Consider the following 17,704-nt stretch of genomic DNA (forward strand, 5'->3'; position numbering starts at 1 on the left):
CAGTTGCATTTGCTAGTTTTTCAATATATTGTCATTGTCAGTCTACAGCCTTGGTATGGCAGGACAGCAGTAAAAATGTCAGTGCCCAAAAAAAGAGGAAAATTAACTTCCAGGCGGCTTTTAAAACAATCAGTAGAGAAGTTATTTGTTAGTAATTGGTGCTTGTTGTAAAGACAGGAACAGCTTTTCTTGTTTTGAAATCAACATATACATAAATAGATGAGTTTTAATTTATGTAACACCTGTCAACAAATACTTCTTAAAGTCAATTACTCAAAAAAATACAAGTATCAGCACAACCCTAGTCTGGAGTTGAAATAACAAATCACAAATTTACTTAAACAACAGAACTGAATTGAGGAAACTAAAACTCAAAAACAAAGCAGATTTATGCTTCTGAATATGCTGATAGTGAGAAAATGTACATCAATATATGTAACTGCCAAAGATAAATAACTGTGAGTGACTTGTGTTTTACCACACAAAATGGATTCTGCAATGTTGAGCCTTTCTCTTGTCATCTTTTTGCATTTTGCAAGGCCAGTGTGGAAGTCTGACTTTGATTTGAATTGACCTTTTCTGTTTCTTTTTGTAATTTGACAGCCTGTAACACAATTATTGGTTCCCCCGTTTTGTCGGCCTGATGTCATGAGGCTGGCGCATGATATCCCTTTTGTGGGGCACCTCGGAGCTGACAAAACAAGGGAACGGATATTGGCTCGATTCTGTTGGGTAGGGCTTCATACTGATGTGTCAAAATATGTAGCCACATACCCAGACTGCCAGCGAATAGCGCCGGGTCGAGTGTGCCCCATCCCTTTAGATCCACCGCCGATTATTTCCACCCACTTTGAATGCACTGCAATGGACATAGTGGGCTCTTTGCTACCTTCTGACTCCAGTTATATGCATATATTAGGGGTGGTAGATTACACAAATGTGATACCCGGAGGCAGTTCTATTGAGGTCCGCCAGTGCAGCTGCAATTACCTAAAAAATTTATGCAGATTATGGCTAGAGTAGGGATCCCCAAGGAGATTTTGACTGATCATGAAACCAACTTTCTGTCTAACATGCTACAGCAAGTGTATAAAATATTAAGAATACGTCCCATCAGGACATCTGCCAATCATCCACAGACAGATGGTTTGGTGGAACGTTTTAATCAGACCATAAAGCAGATGCTGAAACGTTTTATAAACCAAGAGCAAAAATATTGGGCATTGCTTCTTCCCTACCTACTTTTTGCAGTGAGAGAGGTACCAGAGAGTTTGACAGGGTTCTCCCCCTTCACCTCTTGTACGGCCGACAGCCTCGTGGCATCCTCGATTTGTTGAGAGAGGGGTGGAAGGAGCACAAAGGCTCATCCAAAAATGTAGTGCAGCGTGTGCTCTTACTAAGAGGTCGTCTGGATTTGGTCGATCGTTTGGCCCAGGACAACCTCAAATGCTGCTGCTTCCCTCTTAGAATCGAAATTATGTGCTAAATGGCAGGGGCCATATGAAGTGATTCGGGCTAAAAGAAAGGTGAATTATGAAATAAGACAGCCCAATCGCCATAATGAACATGAAATTTATCATATAAATTTATTAAAGCCCTGGCAATCTATAGCCCCAGGTGAAGTAGGTCCAGAGACCCCTAGCACTAAAATAATTTCGATGGGGGAACAATTGGTTCCAGATCAGCAATGGGAGCTGCTCAAGCTTATTGAGGAGTACAGCAATGTTTTTTTCTGACTTGTCCAGCAGAACTAACTTAGTTGAATATGACAATATCTCTCCACCAGGTGTCACAGTATGAGAGAGACCTTACCGGATCCCAGAAAGTCGACAAAGTGGCATTCACAAAGTGGTATGGGACATGTTGGAAGGGCACTAAGTAATGGGAACAGAATACTCTGGCCTTCTTGGCCTGACAATTAGTTCTGAGGGTTAAAAGGAAGTTAATCATGTAGAAAAGAGACAGATCTTCAGTCCCCTAACTCATTGACATGGAAGGGAAATGATGTGGCAGCCGCGGATTGGAGGAGCGGCTGCAATCGGTTACCGTGGGGTCATGAGTGACCTGGAAGGACCTGTGTTGTTGTGAATAATTGTGAGTGTTTGATTTGTTCTGTCTATTTGTTTGCTTGAATCAGTAAACAGCTAAAATGTTCCGGAGCTGTCACAAGAGGCCAGCACAAACCCGAAACAGCACTTCACTTGTATCACTATAAACTGTATTTGTACCACAATCACTAATTCAAGCACTAAACTTTTGCACCTGGATTACAATTATCTGTCTGTTCTTTGATCACCTGCACCTGCACACTATAACCACTTTGCCACAGGGACTTTCACTTTAAAAGAAATAAAGACATTTTAAATTGTATTTTTCTATTGTTGTCTTACTGTACTGTACATGCTGACACTTGGCAATTGGATCAGAAACTCTGAAATCCTTCACGTCTGTGGGTAATCTAAAAGCAGAGAACACTGCCAATCACAGAAGCATTAACCTTCCTGCCATTTGATACACTGTACATTCCTGAAGGTTAAACTGCATGTGTGACCATTATACAAAGGTGACTTCAAACACAAATAGAATATATTGCCAGAACCTGCCAAGAGACTTACAATTTTAAAAAGGCATTGTTTTACAGGTATAAAGCCAGGGTGTAAATGACAAAGTAAGTGGCCTAACCTGTCAAAGTATTTTGCAGAAGGAAGAAAAAAGGTTGTAGGTGCTGATGCTATTATTGCCAGAAGATGAGCTGTAATCCTATTTTAATCGCCGTAGACTTTAGTAAACAAAAGCAGCAGGTCCAGATCTTTTAGGGGATTAGCACTGACCCCAAGCAGATCAGCATTGAGTAACCAAGTGCACTTAAGGTACCACATTCGTAATATTTTGCAGTTTTGCATATTTATTTGTCGAAAACACTGCTGTTACTCTGTATTTACTGGTATTAAAAGAAAAATAGTCAACTATAACAAGGCATTCAGTTTAGATGTGTGTAATTAATTAATGAGTTACTAATAATTATTATAATTATAATAATTGTTTAATTAATTAATTAATTGTCTGACTGTTTCCTACATTTTTTCACAGCTCTCTTCTCTTTGCACTGTCCTTAGTTACTATCATAAAGCAAACTGTTTGCTACCCAGTTTTAAAGGTACGCTAGTTTGAGTTGTAGACACACAAGCCTTGTGCCCCTTGCAAAATGTTCTTACAACTTTGTCACTGAACTGAACTGAACAGGCAGGTCCTTGCTACTACCTGAAATGTATTCCAACCAGGGGGAGGTTATGAATATCATCTGCTCACTTTCGTGACTCCCACAGTGGATGAGGCATGGGTTGGTGAGGCAGAAATCCCTGTGAAGAAGGCATTGCATTGCACATGTTCTGTCGAATTCCCATTATTATAAATGGCAACATTTAAGCAGACTGAGTTTCAGTTATGTTCTGTGTCCTGGGCAATGCACTGAACTTGAATAAAGCCATGCAGATTTAAAAAGTTTTCCTAAATCATTGCGGACAAACGAACCAATATAAAACGCAAACTCAAAGTGTCCATTAGGACAGTCTCCTGGGAGCTCCGGGAATGACAACCACCGTCACTACCCTGGTCGTATGCAGGTCATGGTGGAATGAGCTTGCTCCTCACTAAGGGGTCTATTCTCAAAAAGGGTTAAATTCTTATTATTCCTAATATTGTTAAACTCTCTCACGTCATTCTCAAACTTTCTCCCTAGAACTTTGTCGTTGGCATAGTAACGGCCTTCAATGAATCTTTCTATGCTGTTCTCAGCAGCATGGCTTTTTTTTCTTTCTGGAATGTCTGGTTCTCTTGCAGGTGGCCTCTCTCCTTCTGGTACCATGGAAGATAAGGTGTTTCTCCTTTCCTGGTGTAACGCTTGTTTCTCAAGGTACAAGGTCACAGGTGGCATAGGGAGGTTGGGAGGATGACCTATGGCTGGCTCCTTTGCAGATGGAAGAATTCCAGACCTGAACAAATCAGACCTTTGTCTGTCACATGTTACTGGCTTACTGTTTTGCCCCTGGGAGGAGCACTATTGTAACTTGTAGTTTATTGGCTTGTGGGCTCATGTTGTCTTGCTGCTAGAACCTATCCAGGGGCTCAAGAACTCCCACCTTGTCGCTTCACTCCTCCTATGGGACCCCTATTGACCCCTACTCTATTGAGCCTAGCAAGCAGACGTAGACTCCATACAGCAGTGTGTAATAAAGAAAGACCTATCTGCTTGAATATACCCAAAGACAATCTCTGACTTTTATTCCTTCATCCGCGTAGCCTGGATCTACGTGCTTGTTGCTGTGCGTGAGATACGCACCCCAACAATACACGCATTCTCATACAGAAATCTCTACCTCGTAGCTGTGGCTGGGGAGTGCCACTCCATGAACTCTGGAATACAAATATGGCTTGAACAAAGACACCCCTCTGAATGGCCAAGTAAATGTGCCCAGAGTTTACGTTTGACTAGCATTTCTCACACAACTAATAATATTTAACATGTCAACTATACTTTGAACTATAACATTTGTTTTAAAGCTCGAAAGAAAAATTCATTTTAACAACAAACATAAGTCTGGCCAAAAAAATATACTTTGCTGAAAGTATGCTGAAAAAGTAGGTTAAATACACAAATAAAAATACATTTTGGAGGATTTTACAGTATTGTATCAGCAATGCTAGAAAACCCCCATAAAAAAACAATCCAGTACTATTTTGTAACATCTTAAATTGAATGTGATGTATTTAATTTTATAATTACACAGAAGAACACACTAACAATAGTAATGGCAAGCACGCAAAGCGAACGTCATCACTCAAAGAAGGGTTAACATAACACTCCCAAAATATTCTGTTGATTTCACACAATGGCGACGTTTGAATACAGAACAAGTGGCTTCTTCCGGATAAGAAATCCTGCAGTTTTGTATCATAGTACTTTTGCACCATTATGTAAAGGTAAATGCAACCCTCCAGTGAAAAAAAACCCCAATATAATTCACAGTTAAGCATGCACATTAGCGCTTGTAAAAAATGGATAAACTTGATACACCAAACACTTATCAGCTTTAGTTTCACAATCATAATAATAACACCCCTACCTTAGTTTAGTAATTAGCCCTTGGCTCAATGACAAATATAGCATGTTGGATTGTAATATGATGATGGCTGACTTTACCTGGAGAAAAACAAAAGGATCCCTGTGAAGTATAAGGCTTGATCATATTCAGTAGGCGATAGCAGCAGCTTCACTATAAGAATGAATGGACGTGACTTTTTTTGCTAGCTCCGAAAAACATATACAAAAGTCAACAGAGTTTGAAACATTTAAAACATAAGTAAACATGTACATTGCTATAAAATACATCAACAGACAACACAGAAGTGTCCATCCAACGTTTGTGTTTTAGTCTTCATTTTGGTTGTCTTCAACTGTGTTTTCTACTCATGGCCTCTAGGTTGAAGCTCTTACGTGCCCCTTACTCCTGCTCTAAGGCCATGATGTCACCTCGTCTTTTGCCATTTCAGAATGAGAATATCTTCCACATATCTGTGGGAACTCCTATTTTTCACTAAGCCACGCCAACTTTTAATCCAGCGGGCCCCGAAGCGAGTATCAGTGCTCCAGATGTTTGCATGTTTTTCTCACTCTCATTCTCTTTCAATCTTGAAATTTCAACCATTATGAGTCACATGACTTGAGGACATATTTAAAAAGCTGCTTGATTGGCCTGGTGTGACCACATGTCTTACAGCCTGAAACAAGACACTATGCCACACAGCAACCTTCGCCATTTGATTCTCACTCCAACCTGAGAGAACGTGTAACCACTTGCTCCGTTATCGTGAGAATCTCTTTCTCTTTCGAGAGAGTAAAATACATCGCTATTCCTGGCTTTCCCATTCTTTGGATGCGACGGTAGTTCTTTTTCTTCAAATAGCACTATATCACACGGCCGTGTGGTTTAGTAAGCTGAGAAGAGGCAGCTACTGTTTCCAACCTCGTCAGTTTTGTATGTGTCTTTGACTAGTTGTTTTAGTGCTTCGGTTCCTGGCCCGCGTTCGCATTTTCTACCTTTAACCATTCTTCATGCGTTTTAATACCTTTATGATTCGCGTAAGTCCTTTGAGAATATGTCCCTAAGTGACTAGCTAAATCTTTATTTTTGTCTTCAATGACACGTAATATGACTCCATCAAAATTTCCATAAATATGGATTCGGTTTGGAAAAATCTGCTTAGAATCTCTGGAAAATCCTTTTGCTACAGGTACTTTGTATACAAAATATTAATGAGGCCACACATTAGCTGTCAGGTTATAAAACACGAATCTCTTTACCAATTTTCAGGTGCACATGTTGAGACATTGCATTTTGCACTACAGGAAGAAGATGTTATTGTTTTCACAAAGGAGTTCTGAACAATTTATAACTCTAATACTACTACAACACTATCTACAGTTACAGCTATGCCAAAAGTTAGAATTTTTAGCTTGAGACATTAATAAAAAAATTAAAAAAAACAACTATATGAACATAATTTAGATATTTTAAATTCATGTTAGATTTCAAAAAGTCACTTTTGAATTTGTCAGTTTTTTTGTTAAGTATATGGAAAACTACAAAGCGGTATGTAATACAATATATTAATGTAACATTATTCAGCAGGTTTCATTCGACTTTATGAAGCAACATTAGTAAATCACTCTTTTTTTTTAAATAAAATAACTCATCAGAAGTCATCGGTATGTGCATGTGCATTGTGCCATCTAGTGGCAAACCACTCTTACCTACTGGAGATGATAACCACTGAGCTGTAGTCTAAATTAAAATTAACTGTGTTACCCAGGAAATGTCCAGGTAGAATATTACATCCCCACACTCTTCCTCATCATCAACCATCATCACAAGCTTGATTTCCACCCCTTTCCATTGAGCTATATCATCGGTTCAATGCTTGGGTAATTTTTTTTGTTATTTTTTTGTCACTACATTAAACTTACAGTTCAAGTAACTAATGGCGAGTATTTTACTGAATAACCCTCACATTGAAAATAACCAGGATGCTTTTCAAAACCAAAAACTACTGAAAGTGCCTTGCCTGACCACTTTAAGCATAACACCATTGTAACCTAAAAAAAAACATATTTTAGTTAAAAAAAATGACCAGATAGTTGACAATCCTTTTTCAGAAAAATTGCTTAGGCATTGAACCATAAAAGAGGACAACAGTAACTCATCTGGAGATAAACAAGTTCCCGACACAGGCTAGAAATTTTATTATAGCAAATAGTTTTGTAGTTGTTATTTATATACTTCAAAACAACACCCAAGTTAAAATGTAATTCTTGCCACACTCATACTAGTACACGCTTCACAAAGATGCTGAGGACGAGGGGTCTCAAAATGAAACCCTGTGGAAAACATGTCATTTTTGTTTGATTAGCTCTAGAAAAAAAAAAAAAAATCTGTTGTTTTATTCTCAAGTATAATATGCATAGAAAATACACCCTAGAGTGAACTTGTCCAAAGCCTTTGATATTTAAAAAAAAACAAAACAAAAAAAACACACATAACCCATTTACTTTCTTTTGTGTACTGTATGAAATTACAAATCATTAAAATAATCCCTACTGCAGTACATTCCCTACCATGGGGGAGAGGGAAGAGAGGAGAAGGATGTAGGGGAGAGGAGAGAGCAGAAAGGAGATAGGGCACAGGGGGAGAGGGTTTGTCTGGTCATTCAGACTGCATGTAAAAGAAAGACTACAATCAAGAACAAAATAACTTTGGACTTTTAATACTCAGATGGCATGTGATGGATATAGATTGATCATATTATCTATAATCAATATTGGGTGTGCAATTACCAAGTGTGAAATGAATCTGATCAATAGTTACAATGTCAGCCGCACAGTAATTGTTGACCGGACAAGAACTCTGGATTGCACTTTGCCTCCAAATGCAGGCTTTACATTATTCTCTTGCTGAAGTAATGCAAATGTTCCTTAAACAGTAAATAAAAAAACATATGTTCAGCCACTTTTCTCTTAATTCAGTTCTGTGAACTATATAGCAAGGCTGTTTGCAGCGAGAGGCCAGGACCTCTCAATATTGAACGTTTAGACAACCCATATACCCTTCTGTATAAAAATATATTTGTATGTGTCAAATGCTACTGGAACACTTTATATTATGTGTCATTAATAAGAGTGTAATTGATACATACCCGTTTATTGAAGTTCTGTTACATGTTAATAAAGAGTCAATAGATTTGTCAGTATTATTTCAAATCTTTTTATTTTAATTTGTTTATTTAGTGTGCCCAATTATTTTACCACAGCAATTCCCCACATAGGAGAACTGAAGGTTCAGTGGGCATGACCAGCGAGCTACCAACCTTTGGAGGACAAAGACCAGCCCTGCAGGTGTGCACTTTTGAGTTCCCTGGCTGCCTGGCCAGCAGGGTTCGCTATAGCGCGATGAAGAGAAACAGTACCTGCCTGTTTTGCCTCCCTAACCCACGTGAGTGCTAGAGCCAATGTGACGCACCCTTCAGAATCCCCAGAGAAGGCACTCTATGGCTCACCCTGCACACCCTGTGCTTTTACCAGGTGAGCCACTTGGAAACCCCCAAATCTTAATATTGTTTTTACATAGATGTCTTTTTATTTCTTAAATATTTGATTTCAGACAACTACTGTTATTACTAAACATACTTCTTATACATGGTATATGTGTAGTGGCAATAGTACACAACATGATGTGTGTTACCATGAGATATCACTACGCCTTGGGTGCGTTGTGAGGCACGAGACAAAGTCAAGGGCCTTCAACCACCCAAGAAGTGGTGATATGTCATGATAACACACAGACACTGAAGTGTATTATTGCTGTTATTATATGTGTCTATGAAAGTGTGTTGTTGTTGGTAAATAAAGAAGACTTTTTTTTTTTTTTTTAATAATTTTTATTTGTGTAACCTTCCACTGAGAGAAAAAATAGTTCTACAGTAAATACAATTGTTAGCTTAACAATAAAACATTTGATTTTAATTGTGTAATATTTTCTTTTTTGGGGCTTTGATAATAATTTCTTGTTTAGGCTTTGTAGATGTTGAACTGGATGTTGCCATTTATTGTTTCAACATGCATTTATGGGTTTTGTCCTGTAGACGGAGCTGCTGCTGCTATTGTGAAATGTTGTTTTTAAATCAATGTCAATGTTCTTTTCAATTAGCCAGTCACTGAAAACTTTCATAGTCCATTTTGTCTGGCGCTTGGTGTTTTCTTCAGTTGCATTCATTTCTAAGTTGTCTGAATCTGCTTCATTTACCTCAGTATGGTGAGATGTTGATCTTTTCTTGTTCAATGTTTTCAGCTGCGGCATTTTTGTAGTTAATCTCTGGGATTGCTGTCATACTGACTGACTTGAGTAGTTTTGCTTACCCAGGCATACAGTTGCAGTTGGCGTATTAATTTTGTTTACTGTGATGAGGTCGCTTCGGAGAAAGAAGTTCCACACTGTTGTGTTATCACCAGATATCTAATGGCTAGGGAGAAGGTCTCAGCCAATCAGAATCTAGTATTTTCACTAACTGTTTCTATCCATTTAATAATACTGGATGCACACAATTTCATTTCTCCTATTTCATATCTATTGATTGTGTATTAACATGTAACTGAACTTCAATAAATGGGTATTTGAATATCAATGTAATACTTATTTCAGTGTTATCAGTGTTACTTACTGGTAACTGTTATCACTCATCCTGCAGCATCATGCTGTATACTAAGGCTCAGTGATGATCAAGATACTACATTGTGTTTCTATTGTGGGGTTGTGAGGTGCAAAGACCTAATTTGAAGTTACAGCACGATCACTTTTTTTGAGAGGAATACAAATATTGTAACATTACTATCAACTAAAGCTACCAAAAAATGGAAGAGAAATTATTGGATTGGTTTATTTATAGTTGTATAGTATTGTCATATGATCCAGGGACATACTGCCTTTAAAATGACATTTTAACAGTTTTTTTTTAAAAACTTTCCCTTTTTGCTTCATGGCATTCTCAATCGTTCTATAGTTCTGAGCTTTTGTTTTTTTTTAAAGACACTCTCTTTACCAGCAGCATCCCCATAAAGAAGATATACTTTAGACACAATATGAGTGTTAGATTTAGTTTGACCACCCACTGACTTTGCACTGTCATTTTTGCCAATTCAGTTAATGTTGTTGTAACACTGTCTGTATACCATATCATTTACTCTCCACTTCTTGTTGTACTGAGATTATATATTGAAGTTTTTTTTTTTTTTTTTTTATACCAGAGAACATTTATTTAACAAAGGAGCAGAGCTTTTCAAGACGGCTTTCCAAAGGCATCAGAAGAATATACTATAATATAACATGCTGTTTTTACAGTATACTGCATAACATGCTCCAAAATTGTTAAGCTTCTATAATATGATAAAGTGTGAGTATAAATGTTGAGTGGGGGGGATTGTGTGGTTATATGTAAAATTAAAATGCTTTAGACAGATGATGTAATAAACTGAAATAGATTGATGCAGTATTTAAACTGTCAGGAATACACCGATGCAGTATTTAAACTGTCAGGAATACACCGATGCAGTATTTAAACTGTCAGGAATACACATGGCAGATGCGTGGAAGATTATAACTCATGATGTTAAATGCAATGGCATAATACTGTTACTTATGTTTAGTAGACTTGGAAAGTATACGATAAGGGAAAATCGAAAGTTCTTGGGCATAACAAAGAATTGATTTTCTAAATTTAAGAACAGCTGTCTAGTTAGTTTAAAGGAATGACTTGTCATTTTTTTTTAAGTCATTACACAGTGTCCTCAGGTATCACTGAAGCGGCTGTAGTTTGCATACACAGCTTTCTGCTCTCATATCTTTGAGGTTTTCAATGACGATGTCTTCTGATTCTGGTATATACATCACACCTACTGGCTTTAATCCCTGTGGGGTACAGTGAGGCCTGAAAATAAGAAAACAGACAGATACAAACAATTGAAGAAAGCATTTCTTTTTTAGCCCTTGTTTGAACGATAAACATCAGTAAGAGAAGCTTGGGATGGATGTCAAACACTGTATCAGAGTTATGTTAACTAATGCATCCTTGTTATTTAGATTTATACTGCAGTGTACAAAATTGAAGGCATATGAAAGAAGTTTACTGCACTTTGTTTACTTTTCTTTTTAAACAGCTGAAGAAGGGCTTTTGCCCAAAACATCCTAAAAATAAAATATTTTTTAATCTTTTAAACTTTGTAGGTACATTTTTTAAAAACCTTTATATATACACCTTACCATTTTATAATGTTTACAGTCCTTCTCAATGGTCCAGTTGCTCCAATGTTGAGATTTATATTTTTCTGTTGCTCAATCTAAATGGCTGCATTTAAGGGTAAGCTGTTTTACCAGGCGTCTTTGGTTCCTGATTGCTGAGGAATCAAGTCATATTGTAATTTTTTAACTGTGTTTGAACCAAGTGACTGTACTGTAGTTGAAGTGACACAATTAAAATAATAGAAATGCCATTCCTTGCTATATGGGTTTTAGGGGTATGGGTTGCTAACCACGGGTGACATGACATTATAGTTGTATTCATCCTGACACAAAATTAAATGGAATGAAAACACATCATGTGGAACAGGTTTTAGAAACTCGCCCACTTTGTTTGCAGTACAATGCACTGGGGTCAGGTGAGGTGCTAAACATATTGCATATGAAATGCTCAGAAGTTGCGATACATTTCCATCTGCACACTGTAAGATTCAATCTCATATTGTTCTAATACCAAATTTGGGCTGCTGCTAGTCTACAGTCCAGTTATTTCCCTGTTCTGGCAACATATGTATTTTTTTCCGGTTCTCCAACATTTAAAACCTGCATCTCATGTCCTTTGCATTGGACACTTATTTGGTAACTTCCACCATCAGTTGGAGAGATCAGATTTGGACATTCCATAATCTTAACTAGGCATAAAAGAGTGCAAATTGAAACCACTTTTATCTTGATCTGCTGCTGATGGAAATTAACAAAATTATTTCAAAAGGCTTTCAAGTCTGTCCCAGTGGCAGTTATGTGGCAATATAGCAAGATAAAAGTGAGTGAAAACATATACACTGAGTGTACAAAACATTAGGAACACCTGCTCTTTCCATGAAATAGACTGACAAGGTGAATCCAGGTGAAAGCTATGATCCTTTATTGATGTAACCTGTTAAATCCACTTCAATCAGTGTAGATGAAGTGGAGACAGGCAAGAAGTACTTTTAAGCCGTGACACAACTGAGACATGGATTGTGTATGTGTGCCATTCAGAGGGTAAATGGGCAAGACAAAAGATTTAAGTGCCTTTGAACGGGGTATGGTAGTAGGTGCCAGGCATGCCGGTTTGAGTGTGTCAAGAACTGCAACGCTGCTGGGTTTTTCACGCTTAATAGTTTCCTGTGTGTATCAAGGATGGTCCACCACACAAAGGACATCCAGCCAAAGGCAGGCCAGTGGTCGTAAATGGCTCATTGAAGAAAGAGGCCAAAGGAGGCTGACACGAATTGTGCAGAGCAACAGACGGGCTACCGTTAGTCAACAGACAGTCCAGTACAATATTGGTGCCGAAAGACCCATAAAAGAATGCACAATTCGTCGGACCTTGACACGAATGGGGTATGGCAGCTGATGACCTAACAGAGTTCCACTTCTTTCAGCAAAACACAAGAAACTGCGGTTGCAGTGGGCTAAAGAACGAAAACACTGGACACTGGAGGATTGGAAAAACATTGCCTGGTCTGATGAATCCTGGTTCCTGCTGTTTCACGCTGATGGGAGGACTAGGGTATGGAGAAAACCACATAAGTACATGCATCCATCATGCCGCGTGTCAACATTGCAGGCTGGTGGTGGTGGTGTGATGGTGTGGGGTGTGTTTGAATGCCACAGGATATCTGAACATCATTGCCAATCAGGTACATCCCTTCATGGCAGCAGTGAAACCATCTGTTAATGGATTTTTTCAGCAGGATAATGCCCCATGCCACAACTAGGATTTTCCAGGAATGGTTCCATGAACATGACAGTGAATTCAGCTTACTCCAGTGGCCTGCCCAGTCACCAGATCTCAATCCAATTGAGCATCTGTGGGATGAGATGAAATGAGCTATTCGGAGTAGAGATCCACTACCAGCCAACTTGACACAACTGTGGGAAGCACTGAAGTCAACATGGGCCAGCATCCCTGTGGAACGCTTTCGACACCTTGTAGAGTCCATGCCCTGATGAATTGAAGCTGTTCTGAGGGCAAAAGGGGGTGAAACTCAATATTAGGATGGTGTTCCTAATGTTTTGTATAAGGTATGGGAAAAAATGATACACAGAAAAGAAAGATCTTTGCTTATTACACCTAATAACATAATCCATGCTAATTGATGTACAACTTACACATTGGCAGTCCAATTTACACTGCCTGCTGTCCTGCGGGTGCCTTGTTCAGCACCTTGGTTTGCTACAGGATTTCTGGGGTAGCAAAAACCTCTGAAAGACATTGAAATACAGATCAGTTTAATTTGCTTTCTGGTCCATTAAGTATTTCAAATTACTGTAGTTACAGTAACAGAATCATTCCATAAATCCTACCTGTTGTGCATTTCCAATCATTAGACTATATAGGTCTTAGATGTCCAGTTTTGAAATCAAATGAAATGGTGAACATGTTATCTGTATTAGGTTTGAGAAATCTTTGTTCGCAAACAATGCTTTCAGTTAGTTGCTTGGTCTTTTATCCTGGTAGGTGAAATAGTCCCCACCCCATAAATGGCTTCTTTCCTGTTATTAACCAACCAGCTGCTTCCCCTGTTGAATGACAGGCTTTCAGCCAGTAACATGCTTTAAACCAGAAGATACAGGTAAAATTACCCAAAAAGAGCAAGTGAGACAGGTATCATGAGAAAACAGCATATAAACTAAAAACAGCATGTTTCAGAACTATGTAACTCACGGAAGTGAGAAACGGGTACAATTTATGGAGCGATGTTAAAATTAACATCTCACCCCATGTTTTAACCTCTTTGCACTGGCTCCCTGTTAAATATAGAATTGACTTTAAAATCTTATCACTGACCTGTAAAGCCTTGAATGGAGCCACACCTAGCTGTTTGCAGGAGATACTGACCGCGTATCTCCCAAATCACACTCTTAGATTACAGAAAGCCGGGCTGCTCGTTGTTCCCAGAGTCAATAAAAGCAATACGGTACGGAGGGCTTTTTCTTTCAGAGCCCCTAAACTATGAAATGCCCTGCCTCCTTGTGTTAGGGAAGCTGGGTCTGTGGGTATTTTTAAGTCTAAACTTAAAACACATTTTTATAAAATGGCATTTTTATCTTAGTGGCTTTAATGCAACATAATTGCTAGCTTTTAATGATTACTTTATTATTATTATTTGCATATTTTGTATTTTATTATATTTTTGTGTATTTATGTACAGTGCCTTGTGATACTCCGGTATCAAAGACGCTATATAAATGAAATAAATAAATAAATAAATGTTGTTATCCGGAACTGAGGATGCTCAGATACTGTCTGCCAGATGTTTATCCCTCCTAAACAGACTAATCAAAGAGGGTTTATATTCACACTACAAATACCCCTTATCCCTTTTATCCTGTTCGAATTGAAGAGTGCCTCTCAAAAACACAAAAAGTGTATTTCTGGCCCAGCATAAAACAAATATTTTAGATGGAGCAATCTCTACTGATAAAGCTTTTGTTTAGTTATGCAGTCTTTTTGAAGTAGAATTATAGCTGAATTATCTTTCTAAAACTCTTTCTAAAAGAGCAGCTTAGTATGGGTGTGAAATATTAGAGTTGTCATAACAAACTTGTATTATTTTCAATTTCAGTCATTACATCCTGGTCATTTTTGAAATGTTTAAAACACCCACGTGGGCTCAATATAACTCTCATAATCATACACTCCAAGTACATCTGATACATAAGAGTGCAACCATTAACCTGTCCTCCTGCAACACTGACCCCTAGTGGATCTAAAAAATACCACATTTGTTCTATGTGCATTTCTTATTGGCGTGTTTCGTACATCCACTAGAGTCAGTGTTGGGAAAATATTAAGGGTTAGAGCATAGTGTGTCAGAAGTATTTAAGTTGAGGCCACAGCGGTGCTTTAAACTTTTATAAAGTCTCCAAGATGTGATGACTGTTAACAAAAAATGCATTAGTTAAGATTACTCTGATATTTCACACCCACATGCTCTTAAGCTTGGCCCTACTTTAAAATGCAAATTATCTAACTGTTCTTGATAGTTACTTTAAGTATATACTGTACATATCCACTTACTTGCAAAAGCTTGCATGGAACCCAGGCGGTTCAAGTATCCAGCGATCCAGCCTCATAGAATGGAAGTTGACATAGTGCTGAAGGAGTCCGCACTCTAGGGAAGAGGTCTCTTTATAAGCAGGCTCTTGGAGCAGCTGTCTTCTACTTCTTCTGGCAATTCTGCAATGCTGTTGCTGCCTCCTGTCAGGAGTCCTTGGGGTTCCATTAGGGTCATGCTTATGAAACTGGTAGACAACCTGCAGGGGTTCATTCTGAGAACTTGTGTTCAGGCAGTAAAGGCTCTGGGTTAAAGCCTCGTGCAAAACCAAGCTCCCACTTTCATCAGTGTAGCGTTACTGAAAGCCCACCATGTCATCGACTCTTTGAGCAAGGACCGCAGAGACGTTGAAAATGTCATAACCGGATGAGGGACGCTCGTCCAGTGTCAATACCTTTTCATCCAGGGACTTGCTTACTGTCACGTTGCCCACCACGGAGATGCTGTGCACAGCCACGTTGACTGTCAGAGGCTCTGGGTGGATTGTTTTACGCAACAGCACCAACTCTGCAATTTTCATTGAAGGTTTCAGGCAAGAGACATTGAGCCAAATCCAGCCTGGGGTACCATAGTTTTGATCTGCAAAGCAAAGGATGTTCTGAAGCTTTAAAAGCATAACAAGGTAGCGGTGAGGAACTGATTTTTTTTTTTTTTTTCATACACAGGACACCAAAGAATTCTGACAGACTCCAATCCAGGTCACAGTGTCAATGGTATTTATATAAATTGAAAAAACAAGTAAAAGCAAAACATTTTACTAAGATTATATTAGACTAATACAGTTCATATAAGCCTATTTTTAGTGTTTAGTGTATTAAAGTTTGTTTTAATAGTACAACAATTTATACACATATTATTTTAGATGGAGTAAAATATTTGCATTCTTCCTAACTGCAACAATTCACATGCAGTGTTTATTTGCAATGTGTTTTTCAAAGTTTTTGGCTAATTTGAACAAAATGCATCATTTAATGGGGGCCGTTATACATTTCAGGTGAACCATTTTAATTCAGTAATGAGTTTTGTTTGAAAGTATGTTTTTAAAACGATACAGTCCAAACCTCAGGAGAGAGCATTGTGAAAAGCAGTTTCTACAAACTTTATTGATGGCTGTTATAATATAAAGCATTTCTTGTTTATTCTTTTACTTTTCCCCATTGACTTTTAAAATGCTTGGTGGTAACATTAATGTTTCTGTTATGGTCTAGATTTATACCCCCCGAAAAAGGCATCTCCTACCTTGGATACTTCTGAAGCTTTGGACCAGGGTTCCTTCTGAGTTTGTGAAATCCCTGGTAGCTGGCGAGTCAAGGAACTGGTATACTAGTTTCATATAGGGGTGAGGCCTGGTCCTGTGAGGTACTGCCAGTTTGTTAATGTGTAGCATCTCCGGGATGGCCTTGCTTAGCTGGTAATCCCCAAAACCATTCATTTCATCTCCCATCGTCCCTAGAAACGAGCCATAGAGAAACAGTAGAATCCCTGAATGGGTGTATAAAACGATGCTTCCCAAACCCATGTTTATGTTTTTGATTGTGGAATTTGAGGACCTCTGAGCCGATTCCCTATGTGTGCCTCATGACTGGCTAGCTGACTGGGGGAGGGGGGGGATCATAATCTTGAGCCAGGAGGCTGTTGCTAATTTGTTGTAAATGCTTATAGGTCCATTGGCTTGGATTGGAAAACCAATTACCGGTAACAGAAGGTTACTGGAATTTCACACTCCATTCACCAAACAATGACAGCCTTTTCCTTTTTCTTTTTTATTAATTTTTATTTTTTAATGAAGACAATTAAGGTCACATGCTTTTAAAAATTTTTATGGTATCTTATGAAAAGCAATATACTGCGGGAGTGGGGGGTGGGGACCCTTGTATTGTGTTTTGACTGAAGATGAATCGTGCTGGGTGAGAGGCTGGGCCTGAGGTGCTGGCCTCGCTTATTGAGTTCAGGGGGTTAATAAATACCATCTCTGCTGGTGTGTGTTTGTGTGTGTGTGTGTGTGTGTGTGTGTGTGTGTGTGGTGTGTGTGTGTGTGTGTGTGTGTGTGTGTTAATCAACCTCCTTTATTGTCAGTTTGGGCTCAAATTCCCAATATGTATAGTGACCTACAGACTGTTGTTTGCACTTGGAGTGGTTCATATTTTTTTCCTACACTTAGAAAATGGTTGCCTATTTCATTGTTAAAATACATTTTTACAAATTTTGTTTTATTTCACAATGATGCCTTAGAATGACCTACTGAACCTTGCACCT

General features: G+C 38.4%; 1 pseudogene; it reads right to left on the minus strand.

Annotated features, from left to right (window-relative positions):
- Positions 1–16,853, minus strand: part of LOC121323387 — a 30,545-nt pseudogene extending 13,692 nt beyond the window's left edge.
- Between the last annotated feature and the right edge of the window lie 851 nt (positions 16,854–17,704).

This window comes from Polyodon spathula, chromosome 1, assembly GCF_017654505.1.
Source record: "Polyodon spathula isolate WHYD16114869_AA chromosome 1, ASM1765450v1, whole genome shotgun sequence".
NCBI lineage: Eukaryota > Metazoa > Chordata > Actinopteri > Acipenseriformes > Polyodontidae > Polyodon > Polyodon spathula.